Source organism: Schistocerca gregaria, chromosome 1 (assembly GCF_023897955.1).
Source record: "Schistocerca gregaria isolate iqSchGreg1 chromosome 1, iqSchGreg1.2, whole genome shotgun sequence".
NCBI lineage: Eukaryota > Metazoa > Arthropoda > Insecta > Orthoptera > Acrididae > Schistocerca > Schistocerca gregaria.
In genome coordinates, this window is record NC_064920.1 from 705,280,174 (window position 1) to 705,304,245 (window position 24,072).

Sequence of the window (24,072 nt, forward strand, 5' to 3'; positions counted from 1 at the left end):
CATTTTATGAATGTTATGAATGTGTTGGTTACTCTCTTCTCTGTACTTTTTGTTCATATTAACTGTTTTGCTTTCGCTTATATTAATGCACGGTGTCTGTTCTTTCGGATCCTCCGCAGCTGTGATATACAGGGTGTAACAAAAAGGTACGGCCAAACTTTCAGGAAACATTCCTCACACACAAATAGAGAAAAGATGTTATATAGACATGTGTCCGGAAACGCTTAATTTCCATGTTAGAGCTCATTTTAGTTTCGTCAGTATGTACTCTACTTCCTCGATTCACCGCCAATTGGCCCAATTGAAGGAATGTACTGTTGACTTCGGTGATTGTGTTGACATGCGACTATTGCTCTACAGTACTAGCATCAAGCACATAAGTACGTAGCATCAAAAGGTTAGTGTTCATCACGAACGTGGTTTAGCAGTCAGTGCAATGTTTACAGATGCGGAGTTGGCAGATGCCCATTTGATGTATGGATTAGCACGGGGCAATAGGCGTGGCGCGGTACGTTTGTATCGAGACAGATTTCCAGAACGAAGGTGTCCCAACAGGAAGATATTCGACGCAATTGATCGGCGTCTTAGGGAGCACGGAACATTCCAGCCTATGACTCGCGACTGCGGAAGACCTAGGACGACGAGGACACCTGCAATGGACGAGGCAATTCTTCGTGCAGTTGACGATAACCCTAATGTCAGCGCCAGAGAAGTTGCTGCTGTACAAGGTAACTTTGACCACGTCACTGTATGGAGAGTGCTACCGGAGAACCAGTTGTTTCCGTACCATGTACAGCGTGAGCAGGCACTATCAGCAGCTAATTGGCCTCCACGGGTACACTTCTGCGAATGGTTCATCCAACAATGTGTCAATCCGAATTTCAGTGCAAATGTTATCTTCACGGATGAGGCTTCATTGCAACGTGATCAAATTGTAAATTTTCACAATCAAGATGTTTGGGCTGACGAGAATCCGCACGCAATTGTGCAATCACGTCATCAACACAGATTTTCTGTGAACGTTTGGGCAGGCATTGTTGGTGATGTCTTGATTGGGCCCCATGTTCTTCCACCTACGCTCAATGGAGCACGTTATCATGATTTCATACGGGATACTCTACCTGTGCCGCTAGAACATGTGCCTTTACAAGTACGACACAACATGTGGTTCATGCACGATGGAGCTCCTGCACACTTCAGTCGAAGTGTTTGTACGCTTCTCAACAACAGATTCGGTGACCGATGGATTGGTAGAGGCGGACCAGTTCCATGGCTTCCACGCTCTCCTGACCTCAACCCTCTTGACTTTTATTTATGGGGGCATTTGAAAGCTCTTGTCTACGCAACCCCGGTGCCAAATGTAGAGACTCTTCGTGCTCGTATTGTGGACTGCTGTGATACAATACGCCATTCTCCAGGGCTGCATCAGCGCATCAGGGATTCCATGCGACGGAGGGTGGATGCATGTATCCTCGCTAACGGAGGACACTTTGGACATTTCCTGTAACGAAGTGTTTGGAGTCACGCTGGTACGTTCTGTCGCTGTGTGTTTCCATTCCATGATTAATGTGATCTGAAGAGAAGTAATGAAATGAGCTCTAACATTGAAAGTAAGCGTTTCCGGACACATGTCCACATAACATATTTTCTTTCTTTGTGTGTGAGGAATGTTTCCTGAAAGTTTGGCCGTGCCTTTTTGTAACACCCTGTATATAATGTAAATTGAAGGTGGAGGCTGGAGAAAGGAAAGGAAAGTGAAGGAACTAACGATATCAGCTGCATCTGGACTTTGTATGGAATCGCCGACAATGAGTGAAAATGTGTGCAGGACAAGGACTCGAACCCGGGATCTCCTGTGTACTGGGAAGTAGATGGAGCTAGGTGGGAATTTGAGTCGGCCGGAGAGCGTACCGAGATACTCCGGTTGGCGCAGTGGTTAACACAACTGTCTCGTAAGCAGATCACGGGTTTGAATCTCACATTTTCACTTGTCACCGCCGTTTCCTCACAAAGTCCCGACGTAGACGACGTCATTAGTTCTTTACCTTTCCCTTCCTTTCTTTCTTCCCCCTCCCCCCTTTTATTTTCGTTAAAATATGTGCTCATTAACTTCTTATAACTTGGGTAAGCAGCCTGCATGAATTGTTTGTAGGTACGTTATATTTCGTCTAGGGCTGTATGAAACATATCTGCAGTTTCGGCGTTACGCTACTGACGATATGACACTGACACTGCGATAGAAGAATACAACCTTCTAGAGCCACAAACGGTAGGAGATGTCCAGCATGTGTTACTGGCGAAGAACACAAATGTTTTGGACATTTGTCAGAAGAAACGTATAGATTTTCAATAACTAAGCTTGCATGGAATCTGCAAAAAAGAACTAAAGCAAAGTAAGTACCATATTTTTTTAAAAACCACGCGAATATTTTTCGGAAGTGAATAAAATTTACCCAAGTATTTCAGCTGGCTGATTTTGTTAAATAACTGCGGATGCAGACAAAGTTGGTGGAATTGCTGCTTGCCAAATGGCGTTGTTCAAACTGCACGGTCTCGCCTCCCGAATCCCCTACAGGCAGGCGGTACGTGCAGCTGCGTTCCTAATTGGCTATAAGGAGCGGCCAAGCGTGAAGTCTGCGGTGCAACGCCGTCACGGCATACCTCAGTAGAGTTACTGGCGGGGCTCACAGCCGCCTTTTTTAAGAGATGGTGTGCCGTGGTAGAATTATTTTACGTTCAGCACCACAGGAAATTCGTAACATAGCAATATCTGTTATCAATGTGCTCGATTCTGACGTAACATGTCTTTGAGTTTTTAGTGATGCTAACAATCACACAGAATGTAGTGTGCTGACCGGAAGGAGAAAGGCAATCGAAGAAAGTTAATAATTGGGTTGAGGACAGGGGAAGAGTTGAGCGACGGGTGGTTCAAAATGGCTCTAAGCACTATGAGACTTAACATCTGAGGTCATCAGTCCCCTAGAATTACAACTACTTAAACACTGGAACTAACCAACATTATTCGGAGGCAGCAAGGATAATTTTTGTTATTGTTAAAAATATCGAAGTCTCTGTTCCATCGAGCTTAAATACACTCCTGGAAATGGAAAAAAGAACACATTGACACCGGTGTGTCAGACCCACCATACTTGCTCCGGACACTGCGAGAGGGCTGTACAATCAATGATCACACGCACGGCACAGCGGACACACCAGGAACCGCGGTGTTAGCCGTCGAATGGCGCTAGCTGCGCAGCATTTGTGCACCGCCGCCGTCAGTGTCAGCCAGTTTGCCGTCGCATACGGAGCTCCATCGCAGTCTTTAACACTGGTAGCATGCCGCGACAGCGTGGACGTGAACCGTATGTGCAGTTGACGGACTTTGAGCGAGGGCGTATAGTGGGAATGCGGGAGGCCGGGTGGACGTACCGCCGAATTGCTCAACACGTGGGGCGTGAGGTCTCCACAGTACATCGATGTTGTCGCCAGTGGTTGGCGGAAGGTGCACGTGCTCGTCGACCTGGGACCGGACCGCAGCGACGCACGGATGCACGCCAAGACCGTAGGATCCTACGCAGTGCCGTAGGGGACCGCACCGCCACTTCCCAGCAAATTAGGGACACTGTTGCTCCTGGGGTATCGGCGAGGACCATTCGCAACCGTCTCCATGAAGCTGGGCTACGGTCCCGCACACCGTTAGGCCGTCTTCCGATCACGCCCCAACATCGTGCAGCCCGCCTCCACTGGTGTCGCGACAGGCGTGAATGGAGGGACGAATGGAGACGTGTCGTCTTCAGCGATGAGAGTCGCTTCTGCCTTGGTGCCAATGATGGTCGTATGGGTGTTTGGCGCCGTGCAGGTGAGCGCCACAATCAGGACTGCATACGACAGAGGCACACAGGGCCAACACCCGGCATCATGGTGTGGGGAGCGATCTCCTACATTGGCCGTACACCTCTGGTGATCGTCGAGGGGACATTGAATAGTGCACGGTACATCCAAACCGTCATCGAACCCATCGGTCTACCATTCCTAGACCGGCAAGGGAACTTGCTGTTCCAACAGGACAATGCACGTCCGCATGTATCCCGTGCCACCCAACGTGCTCTAGAAGGGGTAAGTCAACTACCCTGGCCAGCAAGATCTCCGGATCTGTCCCCCATTGAGCATGTTTGGGACTGGATGAAGCGTCGTCTCACGCGGTCTGCACGTCCAGCACCAACGCTGGTCCAACTGAGGCGCCAGGTGGAAATGGCATGGCAAGCCGGTCCACAGGACTACATCCAGCATCTCTACGATCGTCTCCATGGGAGAATAGCAGCCTGCATTGCTGCGAAAGGTGGATATACACTGTACTAGTGCCGACATTGTGCATGCTCTGTTACCTGTGTCTATGTGCCTGTGGTTCTGTCAGTGTGATCATGTGATGTATCTGACCCCAGGAATGTGTCAATAAAGTTTCCCCTTCCTGGGACAATGAATTCACGGTGTTCTTATTTCAATTTCCAGGAGTGTAAATAAAAATGTTATATCACAACCACATGAAATGTCTCCAAATCTATAAGCAATATGTGCACCTTGAACTTACAGGTATATGGTGTCCAGAATGTACAAAGAAAAAGCTTACCTAAAAGTGAAAAACGCAGTTTTACATTCTGTCCACGTTTCTGATGACTACAGATCAGCTTTCACACCGTCCATCACTATAAATGTATCCCAGGAGGAATGGTCAATATTCCGAAATATGACAGGAACGATCATTCAAAGCAAAAAAGTTTGGTAAACAAGGGTTCTTAATTGCTATGACCACTTGCTCAGCAGAAGAGATTTGTTTCACAATAGCGAATTTGGTTTAAAGATATGCACTTTAGAGCCCATATTTACTGAATACTTTTTTCAGTTGGTCCGTACTACCACCCCTCAAAATATGAAAAAGCCTTGCAGTAGAAGAGATTTGTTTCATAGCATCTAAGATGAAAAATTGTCATAGCGTTGCCCATGCATTTTATAGCTCATTTTCACCAGAATTTTTTACTTCGAATGATCGTTAGTGTGATATCGCTGACTACTGACCAGTCCTCTGTGACACCCTATATGTAGGAGGTATGTGAGAAAAGTAATGAGGCTGATTTTTTATCTACCAAAGCTGTTATTTTCCTTCGGTAGCTGTACAACAGCGCATTCATCGTTCCCAGTCTTGGTAGCAGCCCAGATAGGCTTCAACTGGTAGGGCCTTACCTCACCGGCCACATTTTCTTGAATGTTCTACAGAGTTCCAAAATGACGTCCTTTTAAGACACTTTTCAACTTGTGGAAGAGATGAAACAAGGGCTCAGATCAGGTATATACAGGTATATGTCGTGTGACTACGGCCTCCCGTCGTGTTGACCGTTCACCGGCTGCAAGTCTTTCGATTTGACGCCACTTCGGCGACTTGCGCGTCGATGGGGATGAACTAATGATGATGAGGACAACACAACACCCAGTCCCTGAGCGGAGAAGATCTCCGACCCAGCCGGGAATCGAACCCGGGCCCTGTAGGATTGACATTCTGTCGCACTGACCACTCAGCTACCGGGGGCGGACTCAGATCAGCTGAATAGGGGGGCTTTCGAGCAACAAGACTACCTTTTGAGATGAAAAATTCCATGATGGAAGTGGCCGTGTGACACGGAGCGTTGTCATGATGTATCATCCACTTGTCTGCAATGTCTGGTCTCGCTCTATTCACGGTTTTTTTGTTTTTGTCTTTCAACACTTGGTGGACAGTTTGTCCTGGAGGAACAATTTCACAAGAGTACGCACCCTCTCTACGTTTTCGTCGGTTTTTGAGCTTGAAGGTCTCCTTGAGTGAGGTTCATCTTCAACCTATACTCGGCGTTCTAAAAGTGATTTGTGCCAGTGAAAAACTTGTGCTCTTGATTAGGAATGTTCTTCATAGGGCTGTTTTAACTTTTCAAAGATCACACTCGCTGATACACCAAGTTTAACACAAAACGTGATAGCATACCATTGCTTTAAATTCCTCTGTTTAATTTTGCGTAGCACACAATAAAAACGCCACTTCACTTATGGCGATTTCAAAAACCTCTTGATGTCTGTACAGAGCTGAAACTCGGAAAGTGGAAGGGATGAGCGCACCAGTCTACATAAACGTAACACAGCGATAACTCCCAGTGCTATCAGTCCCATTACTTTTCTCACACACATTGTACACTACCTGACAAAAAAAAATGAAGCGTCAAGAAGAAATGGTTGAATACCAATGCAGCTTCATGCATATACACAAGATAGGTGGGTACATAAATGATTAATAGTTGCACTATTCTATTAAAGCAGAGCGCATTAGTACTGTTCATGTTTAGTGTTGTCGTCAGGTCTATGGTATATGGTGTGAACAGTACCACATGTTGTGTGGTTACTGTGAAAGACGTGGAGATGCCACTTAGTTGTTTGAGATAGCATTATCGAGAGCTCACAGAGTGTGAAAGGAGCCTTATTGTGAGCCTCTATTTGGACGGCTAACTGAGTCGCACAATAACCAAATATGTGGGTCATTCAGATGATATCAAGGCTCATTATGTACTGTATGGGTACATGGAGAAAGGCATTCTCGTCAGTCAAGATTGTAGTGGCCCTCGTCTGCCAATCGCAATAAGTAATCTCAGTATTTTGGACTCGCTGCAACATTTTGTGTCATCCCTTACCACTGACCGGAGACTAGCCAGAAGCGACACTAGGGAATTATCGTTCCATGCATAGGCTTCTGTTAACACCACAACACAAACAGCTGTGTTTGGAGAGGTGTCGTGATTGGGAAACAAGGGCTGCTGATGAGTGGCGTCATATTTAGTTCAGCGGTCCTGCACCAAATCTGGATGATTGATGACCTGGTGAGGCTCCATTTTCCAAATGCACAGAGGAGGTACAGTGTTGCCCCTGCGTGGGGAGTCATTGGGTATGAGTTCAGGTCAGGACTGGTACTAATTCAGGGAGCTCTGACGGCACAGTGGTAAGTCATGTGCTTCCTCTTACGCCATATTTCACCAGAGCAACGCACGTCCACACATGGCAGGGGACCAGCTGTATGATGTTGGAGTACTGGCCACCAAGATCCCCAGAGCAGCCCCCAATGGAATATCTGCGGGATCAGCTCGTCCCAAGGTATCAAGGAATAGTTACAACAGTTCTCAGTCAGTTAGCCTCAGGAGATGATACAACGGCTTTATGACACCTTCCCAACTACAACCAGACCAGAGAGGGCGCAACTTTATACCATAAGTGGGCTCGTATAGCCTACTTCTTTGTAGACTTGACTCGATTTTGGAATCACTGTACCATCTCAACCTGCGATGGTTCACTTAGTTTCCTCGTCCGGAAGTGAGCGGTTGGGTATCTGTATGATTGTATATATGATGCGAATGTGTGTACTTTTGCTAGAGAAAACTGGCGTAAATACTATATTGTTTTTAGTTTTTCTATGTGGCACACATCAGTCAGCTATAGATGAGTGATTTTCTTTCCTATATTTGCAATCCAAGCACTGGAAGCGATGAGCGCTTGTTGAACAGAGGAGATGTGTTTCAAGGTAGCAAAGATGAACAAGTGCTTATAGCCTCTCAGGTAACCAGTTTTGAGTCTTCGTTTGCCTGCCATTTTTCCTTGCTTTGGCCCATACTACCAACTCTGAAAGTTGCCAACCCTGCAGTCTTAGCAACAACAGTACCGGTACTTGTATTCCACTATAAGAGGTACCAGAACAAAATTAGCTTATAACTTTCGACTCGTTCGTTTCCGGACAAGAGTTAAAAATGGTTCAAATGGCTCTGAGCACTATGGGACTTAATTCCTGTGGTCATCAGTCCCCTAGAACTTAGAACTACTTAAAACTAACTAACCTAAAGACATCACACAATACATGCCCTAGGCAGAATTCGAACCTGTGACCTTAGCGGCAGCGCGGTTCAAGACTGTAGCGCCTAGAACCGCTCGGCCACCCCGGCCGGCCGGACAAGAGTCCTTCATCACAAATTAATATATTTATCCTACTCCATCATCCTTGAAAATATGTAAGACCATCACGGAATAAGCCAGTATAAACACACAGGTACAAATAAAGTCGCCGACTTGTATACTTCGATGCTCTGTAGCCTCGTTAGATGACGTTTCCGGACACAGGTTTCTATCCTCATTTTGTTCCTCATGGGACGGAAATCGATATATATAATTTACATGTACAGACAAACAAACGATTTAAGTCTAAATAGTTCATGGATGAACTGCCGGATGTCAGTGCTCAACGGGCACAATATTTCGGCAAACGACCAAGTCGCCATCATCAGGTGCGGCGTGGTATCTTATTGACTGGCGTAGAATTTCCTGCAGTAATGATTCCCACTTCGAACTGAAACCCGATGGCCACCGAACACGTGTCTGGAAACCAACCTGGCAGCGATGGGGTACCAACCCAACTGTCGTTGGTCATACATCACGACAACCAGCAGTGATGATCTGCGGTACCATCTCTTTTCAAAGCGGGACCATTTTGGTTGTCATCCGCGGCTGCCTTACAGAACAGCGGTGCGTCGATGATGTTCTACGCACCGTTTTGTTGCCCTCCATGGCAAGGAATGCTGGGGCTTACATATCGGCAAGGTAATGGCCGCGAGCACACGACGAGAGTTTCTACCGCTTTTCCTCGTGGTTTCCTAACCCTTCCTTGGGCAACAAGATCGTCGGATATCTCCTTAATTGAGAACGTTAGGAGCATTATGGATAGAGCCCTCCGACCAGCTTGGGATTTTGACGATGTAAATATCCGTTTGGACGGAATCTGGAGCGATATCCCTTGGGAGGACATCCAACAACTCTATCAATCAATGGCAAGTCAAATAACTGCATGCGTAAGGTTCAGAGATGTATCAAAGCGTTATTGATTTGCTCAGTTTGCAAAGCTTTTTTTTTTTTTTTTATACATATGCTTCAAAAAGTAAGTTGCACATGTTGTCCGACTCTAAGACAACTGCGCAACAAGGATTGCGTGTAGCCGGTGTTCGACGGTGTGGGTGTAAACGTCGTGTGACTAGGGCCTCCCGTCTGGTAGACCATACGCCGGGTACAAGTCTTCCGATTTGACGCCACTTCGGCGACTTGCGCGTCGATGAGGATGAAATGATGATGGTTAGAACAACACAACACCCAGTCCTTGAGCGGAGAAAATCTCCGCCCACCCGGGAATCGAACCCGGTCCCTTGGTATTGACATTCTGTCGCGCTGACCACTCAGCTACCGGGGGCGGACAGTGTGGGAGTGAAACGATGTGACAACTGGAAACATACTTGTAAGTCGAAAATTGCGGGACAGCACGATTTTTGTGGACAAAAGATTTAAACTACATTGTCGTGAAATTCATGTCGCCTGTGGACCAAATTCACATTACAAGTACACTAAATTATTTCGAACATAGACGTTATACATAGTAATAATCCCCGTATTTGTCCGAGGCGGGAGCTAAAGTTGCAGCCACTTTCTCGTGAATTAGCTATGCGATCACAGAAGCTGCCTAAAGACTGGTTTGATGCAACTCACTGCGCTTGTCTATTCTACACAAGCCTCGTCCTCTCCGTATAGCGACTACTCATTCATCAGTTTCCAGAGGCTAATTTCAAGAAACTGATGAATTCGTTGTCCAGGACCGACTACGTAACATGTTCATATCTTGTGTCAAGCGAGTGTCCCTTTCAAATATGTGCTGAAACATATACTGTTATGTCGCTTCCCGAGCACGGGGTCCCAGGTTCGATTCCGGCGGGGTCAGGGATTTGCACCTGCCTCGAGATGACTGGGTGTTTGTGTTGTCCTCATCATTTCATAATCATTCGTGAAAGTGGCGAGATTGGACTAAGCAAAGTTTGGGAATTTGTACGGGCGCTGATAACCACGCAGTTGAGCGCCCCACAAACCGATCATCATCATCATCATATACGGTTACGTTAGTCATTATAAGTATATTGTGTAAGTATATTATATATACCATTTCAGCGCAGTAATGTGTTCGTTGCAAAGAAGTATTGCAGTAGTTCTATTATATATTTATTACTTTTCATAGCTAACACTTGGTTCAAGAATCATAAAAGAAGGTTGTATACATGGAAGAAGCCTGGAAATACTGACAGGTTTCAGATAGATTATATAATGGTAAGACAGAGATTTAGGAACCAGGTTTTAAATTGTAAGACATTCCCAGTGGCAGATGTGGACTCTGACCACAATCTATTGGTTATGACCTGTAGATTAAAACTGAAGAAACTGCAAAAAGGTGGAAATTTAAGGAGATGGGACCTGGATAAACTGAAAGAACCAGTGGTTGTACAGAGTTTCAGGGAGAGCATAAGGGAACAATTGACAGGAATGGGGGAAAGAAATACAGTAGAAGAAGAATGGGCAGCTTTGAGGAATGAGGTAATGAAGGCAGCAGAGGATCAAGCAGGTAAAAAGACGAGGGCTAGTAGAAATCCTTGGGTGACAGAAGAAACACTGAATTTAACTGATGAATGGAGAAAATATAAAAATGCAGTAAATGAAGCAGGCAAAAAGGAATACAAACGTCTCAAAAATTAGATCGACAGGAAGTGCAAAATGGCTAAGCAGGGATGGCTAGGATGGCTAGAGGACAAATGTAAGGTTGTAGAGGCTTATCTCACTAGGCGTAAGATAGATACAGCCTACAGGAAAATTAAAGAGTCCTTCAGAGAAAAGAGAACCACTTGTATGAATATCAAAAGCTCAGATGGAAACCCAGGTCTAAGCAAAGAAGGGAAAGCAGAAAGGTGGAAGGAGTATATAGAGGGTCTATACAAGGGCGATGTACTTGAGGACAATATTATGGAAATGGAAGAGGAAGTAGATGAAGATGAAACAGGAGATATAATACTGCGAGAAGAGTTTGACAGAGCACTGAAAGACCTGAGTAGAAACAAGGCCCCCGGAGTAGACAACATTCCATTGGAACTACTGACGGCCTTGGGAGAGCCAGTCCTGACAAAACTCTACCACCTGGTGAGCAAGATGTATGAAACAGGCGAAATACCCTCAGACTTCAAGAAGAATATGATAATTCCAATCCCAAAGAAAGCAGGTGTTGACAGATCTGAAAATTACCGAACAATCAGTTTAATAAGTCACAGCTGCAAAATACTAATACGAATTCTTTACAGACGAATGGAAAAACTAGTAGAAGCCGACCTCGGGGAAGATCAGTTTGGATTCCGTAGAAATACTGGAACACGTGAGGCAATACTGACCTTACGACTTATCTTAGAAGAAAGATTAAGGAAAGGCGAACCTACGTTTCTAGCACTTGTAGACTTAGAGAAAGATTTTGACAATGTTGACTGGAATACTCTCTTTCAAATTCTAAAGGTGGCAGGGGTAAAATACAGGGAGCGAAAGGCTATTTAAAATTTGTACAGAAACCAGATGGCAGTTATAAGACTCGAGGGACATCAAAGGGAAGCAGTGGTTGGGAAGGCAGTGACACAGCGTTGTAGCCTCTCCCCGATGTTATTCAATCTGTATATTGAGCAAGCAGTAAAGGAAACAAAAGAAAAATTTGGAGTAGGTATTAAAATCCATGGAGAAGAAATAAAAACATTGAGGTTCGCCAATGACATTGTAAGTCTGTCAGAGACGGCAAAGGACTTGGAAGAGCAGTTGAATGGAATGGACAGTGTCTTGAAAGGAGGATATAAGATGAACTTCAACAAAAGCAAAACGAGTATAATGGAATGTAGTCGAATTAAGTCTGGTGATGCTGAGGGAATTAGATTAGGAAATGAGACACTTAAAGTCGTAAAGGAGTTTTGCTATTTGGGGATCAAAATAACTGATGATGGTAGAAGTAGAGAGGATATAAAATGTAGACTGGCAATGGCAAGGAAAGCGTTTCTGAAGAAGAGAAATTTGTTAACATCGAGTATAGATTTAAGTATCAGGAAGTCATTTCTGAAAGTATTTGTATGGAGTGTAGCCATGTATGGAAGTGAAACATGGACGATAAATAGTTTGGACAAGAAGAGAATAGAAGCTTTCGAAATGTGGTGCTACAGAAGAATGCTGAAGATTAGATGGGTAGATCACATAACTAATCAGGAAGTATTGTATAGGATTGGGGAGAAGAGAAGTTTGTGGCACAGCTTGACCAGAAGAAGGGATCGGTTGGTAGGACATGTTCTGAGGCATCAAGGGATCACCAATTTAGTATTGGAGGGCAGCGTGGAGGGTACAAAATAGTAGAGGGAGACCAAGAGATGAATACACTAACCAGATTCAGAAGGATGTAGGTTGCAGTAGGGACTGGGAGATGAAGAAGCTTGCACAGGATAGAGTAGCATGGAGAGCTGCATCAAACCAGTCTCTGGACTGAAGACCACATAAACAACAACCTTATAAATAAAATAAACATTTGTTTTTAATTTTAAATTCAGTGCATTAATGTGGTCTTGGTAAATGAGTGTTGTAAAATGATCCTTTCATATGGTGTTCATCAAAAAAAATTGACGATCATTCCACCTGGGTCCTGTGGAAGGTACACTAGCTTATTTGTTTTAGTAATAAATATTTTTCATGTGTTATTGTTTTTCTGACATGATCTACATCCTGGAGGACTTCCTCATTACGGATCAATTGGAATCGAAGAAAAAAGAAGACAGAAAAAGTTTTAGAAAATATTTCATTTTACATGTTCCTTTTTTAAATCTGAAAATAAACTTCCTGGTCGTGGCTGATGTATGCTGTGGCACCTAGGACAACGATTTTTCCAAGCCACTTTTCAGCTGTGAGAAACCACTCTTTAACTACGCCAACAGTCAAATGCGTCCGTTAAATATCTTTCCTGTGATTGACAGCGCATCACAATAGCATCTATGACCGCTTCACTTGCCATCACGGACAGCTGTACCGAAATATTCAGAAACGGTAAAGTAGGTGCTGCTATTGGCTCCTGGTACCGTTTTCAGCGTAGAGTTCGGTTATCTATGTTCTTCGTATAAATTCTGACAGTAGATAATGAATTGCATTCTATAAATTAATACTCACTATATCGAGTACGTGGAAAGCATGTAAACTGTTCGTTTCATCACAAGAAATGACGTAATGTAAACGTGTTCAGTAGAAACCTCAAGCCACGTGGTAACTTGCACTCTGTGTGCAAACTGACGCCTCTACTCACAAAGATGTACAAGCAAAAATCGATGCAACATGAACACAATGCTTCAGCGACAGATAAAGTTAATTGGAACAAGATAAAAAGGCCGTATACGATACACTGGCAAGGCCATTTGTTCTATATGAAAACAATACTAAATACTTAAAACAATACTTATATCTAATGAAAAATGTGACGTTATGACAGGAAGAAAAGCCTGGAATAGTGGTTTTTTAGGCGCAGTAAGTTAAGATAGTAGTGCAGAGTGGAATTCGTCTCGGAGAAAAGGGGAAACGTTAATCAAGGTAGGACACTCTAAAAAATCAGCACGAAGCCACGTCATAGGTTATGTTTTACTCAAAGTGGAATGAAGAGGATTTTGAAAACGTTTGTAGAAACTATGAGCGGACCATTATAAATGAGGACATCGGTATCGTAAAACTGCAGCTACACCATACGGCGGAAATGACATTTAAAGTCAGCGCTATAGTCACTAGTAACTGCTGAAAAGGGGTGAGACACCTCAGCTCTCATCGGGAGTCCACTAACCTTCCACTCTTCTATTACAGCTGCTTGCTGATCGTTGGCAGGTAAACAGACAACCACATGTTCTCGACGACTTTCGTTGTATATGAACCTGTCCTGTTCTCGAATACATTGCTCGTATCCGCGACGTGGATTTCTGCGTCGCGTCCATGTAGCGTTACTGCATGGCAGCCAGCCGGAGCCCATTAGTAGTAGCATTGGTGTAGGAACCGTGGCTGGCGGTTTGTTACGTACGGAGACCTGGCAGGTATTATTCTCATTAGGCAGCCGAAATATAAAGCACAACGCGTCCTCTCGCATTTCCCTGCGTCGAGGGTGATGGAAAGCTGCCAGTTTAGAAGATAATCCAGCAACCTGCTACTGGCTTGACTCCAGAAATGCGAATCTGATTCTGATAGGTGTAAAGTCTGTAGCTAAATTCATGCAATATGAGCATTCGTATCTTTATGTTACTAGTAGTTCGTAGCAAAACATGAAGCTACGGTGGAGGCGGTAGATGAGGTGTCGAATGGTACGACCTCTTCCTGGTTCTTTTTTTTTTTTTTTTTTTTTTTTTTTTTTTTTGTATGCTGATGCCCACAGGACAAAATATTCTTCGGTTATAAAAAGAACACAAGAGGCTGTGATTTTTCTTGACGAAATTGGCTTGGCTCAGTGGTAAAGCGCAATTTATAGGCCTCGTGTTCAATCCCCAGTCAGTCAGAGGGTTTTTATATGCCATGTCTGAGAATGTCTGTTGATGTGAAAAAGTCGAGATGGACCTTGATTCGGAGTCTACGTCAAACTGTAGGCCTCCCTGTAACTAGCTGGGTAAGCCATTTCAAAGGTCAGAGAAAGTCAAGGGCGTATCACCTGAAGTAGGATCCTGTCTGGTAAAGTAGTGTGACGTTCAAACCAAGTTGTGGGCTGATGAAGGCTTTACCTTCTTTCCTCCCATAAATTTCTTGAAAATAACCACAAACAAAATTTTAGGAATTAGATCTCATACAGAACTTTGTGTCCACATGGGCTGACAAGCAAAGTTCTTACTGTTCCATGACAGTCTGGACCTAGCGCTGGAGGGAACCTCCATGGACCTAGTGGTCACAAAAGTATCACACATTATTAAACGCTACTAGATCCCTACTCCACAAACGATGAACAATTAAAGGAGTCGCTGTAACAACTAAATTATGGTGATTGGTTCACTAATACTATAATTAAGGTGATCACACTGTCTACTAACTCAAAACCAATGATCCAGCAATATTCATTTATTTATAAAAACATTAGAAAAGCAGAGTCGCTACAAGCACAGAACGCACATGAAATTAATTACTATATTGAGCTCTCTAGTTGAGAAATGATGTAGCATTAATAACAAACAACACATAACCAAACATTTATCTGAAATTTGTGGTAGAAAGACTATGGTGATAGTGTTTAAGGAAAGAAATACAGTTATCTGTCTAATGACTCGACGACAGGTATTCCCTCGACTTTAACCATTAAGATGAGTGATTCCTCGACTCTAACAATACAGGAGAAGACCATTGACTACATGCCTAAGCTCTGTGGTCTGCACAGAAACTCGGCATCGCCAAACACAAAATTTAACCATACTAACCCTCGTTGCTGGTTGAAAACGTCGCATTGCATGTTGTTCCCGCCACATCTGGTTGAGAGATTATAAGTGCAGACGATCTGACGCTGCTACAAGCTACACCCTAGTTTCGTTTGTTAACCTGGTATGCCTCTGAAAGTCATCAACAAAGAATGTCGAACTCCACTTCATCGTCTACTGCAAGATGGAAGACTTCAGTCTCACATCAATGGAGGCTAATGTTTACTGAAAACTTCCTAATGCTGACTGAGAGCAACAGCTCACTACAAACCAGGCTGTATTCGAAGACTTCTCACCGACGTACAAGACTGAGTGTCTCTCTGTGGCTTGTCACTGAGCTCGGAGCAGTGAGCCTCTTCCACCCCCACTATCAATCATGAGGCTGATGTGAGAGACAGCTCCCCATCAAAACAACTAACAATAATATTTAACTCCCTTCAGCATATTCAGCACAGAAGACTCAATCGAGTGTGTGCCTGCCTGAAGCAGGTATGCATTCAAACTCATCCCTCTGCTTCTCACACAGGCGTCGAGTTACTCCCCCACAAGAGTGGAAATCAAAAGCGAAATTTGTAACCATAACTGTTCTATACTTCCATGAGACTCTGAAAAAGATGTTATCTGTCTTGAAAAACTCTCCAGCGACATTCCTAGAGGTCCCCATACACAGACTGACCTGTTAGCCCCCCTCCCCCACCCTCCCCACACTCCCCTGCCAGGCAGGTTTTCCCCGACCTGTTCACATTTGTGTGGACGATTTTATAGCAGTCAGATCCATGATCCAGGTGCTGCGGTTTGCTGGGGGCCTCAACCAGCTTGTCCTGAACGCTGCCTCCCAACCCACACTCCATCGGTGCAGACAGTGCAAGATACACACACACAAACAAGTAGGCAACCGAGGGGGAGGAAGAGGGGGCATTCGGTTGATCAGTCGGCCAGCCCCCTCCACCGCTGAGTCTGTGAGTGGGCGTTTTTACAGCAATCGTCTCTGTAGTCTGGTTGCGTCAGCTCCATCAGGGCACTGCTACCTAGTATGGAACTGCTGTGGTGGCATGTTTTCACCTCTGGCGACTTCTGTCCGCTTCCAGGCAATCACTGCAGCATGCAGTTAAGTAGGCCGATTCCGCCACAACAGTCTAAATTCGCATTTTGTTCTGGACGTCAAGGCGCGATAGTTGGAATGGGTGGGAGATTGTGGCTGCAGTTGTGAAGAATTTTTTGGTGAGACTGTTTCATTTATTTGCAGTTGTTGTTAATAGTCATATTTAAGACTTTTGAATCGTGTGGTATTCGTGTTCAATAATTTAGTTTGCTGTTATTTCGCTTGCTGAAATGGTGATTTGTTGTGAACATTATCTGGTATTTAGGCTTGAGGTACTACAGAGATTCAAATATAGTTTGCTTTTTGTGAGTTGGAAGCTGATTACAGGATCATGTCGCTGTTACTGAATCTGATGCATTATGCGCTCAATTTTGTTATTCTCTCCCGCATTTTAGACTACTCATGCCTTACTGGAAGACCTGTATAGAAAACTTGTATTTCTATGATTACTGCTAATTAGATACATGTTGATGTGTATCTTGATTCCCATGTGGATTATAGTCTTGTTTTGTCAATATTAATTTGGTACAGATCGTAGGTTCAGTAGTACTTTGTTTCATTCCTCCTCTCCCATGTCGTTTATGTTCGTACGTAATTCTGATTCCCAGTTTTTGCCATACTGAGCATACATATTATCAACATTTGGCATTGTCTACTTAGTGATTATAGAATGAAAGAGCTCAACAGTATACAGCTCTCCCACGTTATTATTAATAAATATCATTTACTATTGCATGACTCATTTTCAGGTTTTGAAAGATAATTTGAGACAATGTTCCCAGAATGCAAATAGCTGTGGCAGATTTTTGCGTTTTGTATATTTATGTATCCAAGAAATGACTTGCACAGAATAGGGTAGTGATGCTTCCAGCTTTTGCAATAGTACATGCTCATTTTGTCCTTGAACTACACAATTACACTATTTCTTTGCAGGGAAATTTTCAGTGACAGACCAGTATCAGATTAAAGTACTATGCCTACCAGTTTCCAGTTGCGGGGTATATTGTAAGTGTGTTCCATCGTGAGTGCTTCGTTTCTTAATACCGACGTCAGATTGCGTTACAGAATTAGTCATCAGGTCGTGGACAGTTACATAACAAGGTATAGCTTCAATAAATCATCGCTTAGTCTAGTTACTGAGGTTAGAAAGTCTGTTGTTATTACATCAGGCCATGTACAAAATGAAGAAATTGATTATTTTATGTTATTAAAAATGTAAGGCTTCATTTCGGTAACGTAGAGTAGAAGCCAGAAGGGTGTGTTCTACGCTTAGACCGAGATAAGTAGAAAAGAAGTTATGGCAGTGTACTCTCATCTGGGGGAAGTGCCTCAGTTCCTCATCCAGCTGTCGAGATATTTCTTGGAAGAGGACGAGACTTCTTCATGGAATCATTTCTCAATCTACTGTTAAATGACTTGCTGATGACTTTCGACTAAGAGAGCCTTGCAAAGAGAAAGCCAGCAGGACAACTTACCTATTTAGAACTTTCATTTAGCTATATTTGTTGTAGGTTAAAATTCATAAAATTCCAGAGTTGCAAATTTCATTAACAAGTATCAGTAATTTTATTGCTTTTGCTATTATGAGAACTAGAATTCCATGACAGATGAATTTCCTGAGAACTTGCAAAAATGTATTGGGTGTTTGGTCTACTGGAAGGTCTTCGCAGCGAGACTAAATACCTTTGTGGAGCATCATTGTTAACATGACTGTCAGTTCCAAATGCGAAAAAGGACGTACTATTTTTAGTTGACTGTGAAGAACCGCCTAACCAAGATTCCTTGGTTTTAGCAAGAAGACTTTAACTACACTGTGTTCGCCTACCAACGGCGGAAACAAGCATGGGACATCAGTCTTCGGCAGTTCTTGGATATAGGTGATATAATAGCATCACTGTACTTCTGTCTGCCGATAATGTCAGGATATTCAAACTGCTATGGATCTTCCCGGCTGTAGGAAGTATGAAGATACGAGAAAAGCGGCTCAGTTAAGCAACAAAAAAAGTGGAGCATTAAGAATGTCTATATGTTAGAATATTAAAGTGAGAAGCAGTGTATTCAAGGGCTAAAATTTAGTGAATGTACCTACAATATAACAAACACTGCTAACGGAGGCATTGACGTGGGAAAGTTGGTAATTGCCAAAAGTATACTTTTCAGGGGAGCCAAAAATCAAATTTATGAATTCGTTTCCACTAACTTTATTACAGAAACTGCTTGACGTTGAAGGCATGTATGGATGCTTTGTGTTACACATGACATTTGAGAAATTTAGAATGTTTCTGTTTGTCAAATCCCGCTTACTGTATAGTAAACATACAGAATCACTCCTTACCCAAAAGTCACAATTACTGTCTGTTCTATTTTATGCATGATGTCTCATCAAGGAAGTTCAATATAGATAACAAGGATTATTACCCCAGTGATTTCAAATATTTACGCTTCCGTTTTCTTCTTCTCTATTCCAGTATAAACACGTTTGTCTGATAGCCCCAAGATAACTTTAGAAGATTGCAGCAAACTTGCACATGGTCACTGTCTGCAGGTAATCAATATGTGACAAAGGTGCCTCATATTTAATCCTCGAACATTGTACATCAGGTGTCTGTTTCCAAAATTCTGTATTAATTTTCTTATATCCTCTTAAGTGAATTCACAACACTTATAACAGTACTTACATGTCGCCTAGGGAAGTGTTTTGCGTTTACGACAGTTTGGTTAAATACACACAAAACATAAAGTAATGATACAGAGTTAGTAAATTCAAATTACCATCCTAAAAGGAGGAGGTTTTGGCAACACACTGATTTATAAACACACATCTGTATCACAACAAACACTGCTGCTTTTTACCAAGAGGCCTGGACACGCTGTGTTGGCGAGACACTATAAAAGCAGACACTGCCTCGCCCGAGCCAACAGCTCAGCACATACAAGATATAGCGACTACGATTTCAGCTAAGTTTGATTATACCTACATGTACTACCTTCTATATTCTATTGGCATGTCCACATACTATTTTCTCGATACAGAACTTCAAAATTGGAGTCATTCGCATTTACGACCTTTCCCTTATCAAGTCTCAATTTCGTAATATTTTAGATAATAGTATGTTAGTCAGCAGAACATAAAAAAGATTTTCGTGGAAATGAATGTCCGTTTTCTTTCAGCGATTGCCACACAACGAACCACCGCTCCTCCCTGATACATGGGGTAAACGGGCCCACCTTTACTCTGCCTGCACAGGTCTAATTCCTCTTTACTGTTCCTAGGATCCGACTTACGATCCCACACACCGGAGCAATACTTTAGAATACAATGTGAACAGTATTCTCTGCTCAAAATTAGCGAAGCAGTCAATGAATGTTGGAGGAAGTGACTCCCCATTTTCTGTTCAGTTACTGTACAGTAACTGACGCAAATGCGTTCAGTTGCGTCAGTCTTAAGAAAGGCAACCAAATCTCGGACGTGGTTCACACATGTCTCTATAAAAGAGTATGTCTCTAACTTGACTCGTGTAGTATATTGGATTTCGCGCCGCAATACCATGCAGCTGAGTCACAATGAGACAACATCTACACACAAACAAAGATCTTTATTTGTCTGCACAGCAGTTACCGTTGAAATGGATTTGCGTCTGCCACTCATTTAATTACTTAGGCTCCCTTACGTTTCAGTGAACACTGTGTCCAAACAGAGTGAGACAATATTGACAGCAATTCCCTCTAAATGAAATCGACGCTAATTTTCCCAAGCGCTATTCACAGTGACAAAGGCAAACGCGGGAATAATGCCATAAAATGTTTCGAGATTATGATTGTAAACCGAGGTATGTACCAAGGCAAACTGTGAAATGGCAACTGTCTATTTTTTAACCGGTTACGTACCATGTTGATTACGTGTGATGAGTACCGGCACGGAAAATACGTACAGTATACATTTGTATTGGCAACAGAAAAGATCCCTTGTTGCCAGCGTAATTATATTGATAACTAGTAATACAATGTAACCGGACTCTATACAACTTTCACTAGCAGCTTCATATTAAAGACGCATTTCTAAGAGAACTAAAAGTATGTACACGCTGTGGTCCTTCTCAGGTAATAACGATGACACTGAAGTTGGCAGAAGCCAATTCAGTTACTCTTCACCACATTTTCGCTAAGGGTATGGTGGAAGACAGACACAGCGCCAATTTTTCCTGAAGCAGCCATTGCTGAAGCTGAGGTGTCTGAAGATGGTATTGAAGCTCAGACGTCTGAACTTCGTTCTGAACCTCCCTAAACAGTGACATTCGTCGTGCCCTTGGTGCATTGGCAGCGAAGGTTTTAACAACTCGTTTCCGGGATACGAGTTTAAAAGTATCAGTTTCCAAACAGGGAGGAGAACACTGCACCGCGTCCGAGCCGAAGTAAGTTGTCAACAGCGAACATGCTTTTAGGCCAGCAAACACCTAAGTGACTTAACACGGCAGCCGCCTCAACTTCGTAGCACGGACACCAGATGTTCTCTTCAGTTCGCGCGGTGAATGTAGAGCCTGTCTGTGCCCTCCGTATCCAGTTCACTGGCTGCCAGCACAGTTGATTCCCCGTCCTTCGTTGCCATGGCATTATTGGTAGCCGGGGATACCAACAAGTATATGAGCTCTTTACCGATTATGAATGACATACTTTCATTTTCGGGCAACGGCCTTGCCGCAGTGGATACACCGGTTCCCGTGAGATCACTGCAGTTAAGCGCTGTCGGGCGTGGTCGGGACAACAAAGGAAGTAGGTTACAGTACGCTTGTTCGCCCAATGCTTGAATACTGCTCAGCAGTGTGGGATCCGCACCAGGTAGGGTTGATGGAAGAGATAGAGAGGATCCAAAGGAGAGCAGCGCGCTTCGTTACAGGATCATTTAGTAATTGCGAAAGCGTTACGGAGATGATAGATAAACTCCAGTGGAAGACTCTGCAGGAGAGACGCTCAGTAGCTCGGTACGGACTTTTGTTAAAGTTTCGAGAACATACCTTCACCGAAGAGTCAACCAGTATATTGCTCCCTCCGACGTATATCTCGCGAAGAGACCATGAGGATAAAATCAGAGAGATTAGAGCCCACACAGAAGCATAATGACAATCCTTCTTTCCGCGTACAATACGAGACTGGAATAGAAGGGAGAACCGATAGAGGTACTCAGGGTACCTTCCGCCACACACCGTCAGGTGGCTTGCGGAGTATGGATGTAGATGTAGATGTGTCACCATCCAGGTCGCAATGCGCTGTTGCCATTTTTCTGGGTGCACTAACCCTCTTGATGCCAATTGAGGCGCTACTCGACCGAATAGTAGCGGCTTCGGTCAAGAATACCATCATAACGACCGGGAGAGAGGTGTGCTGACCTCACGCCCCTCCTATCCGCATCCTCCAGAAGGATGACAGGGCGGTCGGATGGTCCCGGTAGGCCACTCTTGGCCTAAAGACGGAGTGCTAAAATACTTTATTTTTCGATAGCTGAAATTCCAAAATTATTAATTTCCACATAGCAAGTGGCCACCTTAGGAGTAAGATTACTGAAGTTGTGGTAGGATTCCCGCTAGTATTGGTAGCATTAGTAGGGAAAGAAATATAAATGCATATGTAAGAGAGAAACTGGGAGCCGACTATTTCTCTCTTTCTTTTTTGCACATAATTAGAACCGTGCATCATTCAGAATTAGTCCATTGTGTACCTTATACCCTTATATAACATAAATTGCATTTTATAAGTAATAAAATTTAGTTGAGCGCGTAATTTCTGCTTTTTTATGTAAGCAAAGTAATTACTTTTGATGCAAATACAGTTTAAATGCCAAGCATAAAAATATACCTAATTATTGTTGTTATTTTGTACTTAATAGAAAGTTCTTTATCATGATCAATAGCAGGAGTTTCCTGTTATAGTTGATAAGTGCGAAAGTTGTCTATGAATAACAGAAACATATTTTGTATGACTTCAACGAAGTACTGAAGCGATGTTTGATGTATTTTTGTTTTGCTGTTTTTCTTGAAGAAATTACGTTTTCTACAGCTATCTGATAAACGTTCTTTGTTTTCTCTGTATTTGACATCAACATCCCTCTGTTTCACGTTACAAATCAATAGTTTTCGAATAAGACCTGAGTTAAACATTGATAAGTTCAACTTTACAATTAATACTGTTTATTATCAAGTAACAGAAAGGATGTCGTGTGACTAGCGCCTCCCGTCGATGGGCATGAAATGATGAAGATTAGGACAACACAACAAAGGAGAAAAATCTCCGACATAGCTGGGAATCGAACCCGGGACCACTCAGCTACCGGGGGCGGACACAGAAAGGATGATAACCATGCAGAACATAAATGGTCCGTAGATTAGGCGGTCTTTTATACATGCTCACACAGTTCCTAGACGATTTATCGCTTCAGATTGATTTTTAAGGCAATCTTGTAACACACTGATCGCACAAGCAACGAAAGCGATCGTTATAAGATAAAGCCCGAAAAGTATGCAACACACCTAACATACAGGTAATGTGGGTACGATCTTAACTGACCAAAGGTACTAGGACAACTACCATAGTCCACACTTACTTACGGTGGTCGATGGTAAGCCTACGGTAGTTTTACAGCTCTATCTACCATTTCTTTTCCCTTAATGCCTCAAAATCCCTTTAATGAGTAGAGTATGTCTTACTGCTGGCAGTTGAGGAATAATGTTAGCAGTACGCAATGGAGTACGTGTGGAGTGCACATGGGGGTTTTTTAGGTTAGAGAATTCCCTCCCTAGGTCCGACAAGACGCCTCCTGAGACGTGGCAAGGTACGAGACGTGGCAAAATGCAACAGGGAATAACAATATTAATATGCTGATAGTAAACTGCAGGAGCGTCTATAGAAAGGTCCCAGAACTGCTCTCATTAATAAACGGTCGCAACGCCCATATAGTACTAGGGACAGAAAGTTGGCTGAAACCAGACGTAAACAGTAATGAAATCCTAAACTCAGATTGGAATGTATACCGCAGAGACAGGCTGGACAATGAAGGGGGAGGCGTGTTTATAGCTATAAGAAGTGCAATAGTATCGAAGGAAATTGACGGAGATCCGAAATGTGAAATAATTTGGGTGAAGGTCACGGTTAAAGCAGGCTCAGACGTGGTAATTGGATGTCTCTATAGGCCCCCTGGCTCAGCAGCTATTGTGGCTGAGCACCTGAAGGATAATTTGGAAAATATTTCGAGTAGATTTCCCCACCATGTTATAGTTCTGGGTGGAGATTTTAATTTGCCGGATATAGACTGGGAGACTCAAACGTTCATAACAGGTGGCAGGGACAAAGAATCCAGTGAAATTTTTTTAAGTGCTTTATCTGAAAACTACCTTGAGCAGTTAAACAGAGAACCGACTCGTGGCGATAACATATTAGACCTTCTGGTGACAAACAGACCCGAACTATTTGAAACAGTTAACGCAGAACAAGGAATCAGCGATCATAAAGCGGTTACTGCATCGATGATGTCAGCAGTTAATAGAAATATTAAAAACGGTAGGAAGATTTTTCTGTTTAGCAAAAGTGAAAAAAAGCAGATTACAGAGTACTTGCCGGCTCAACACG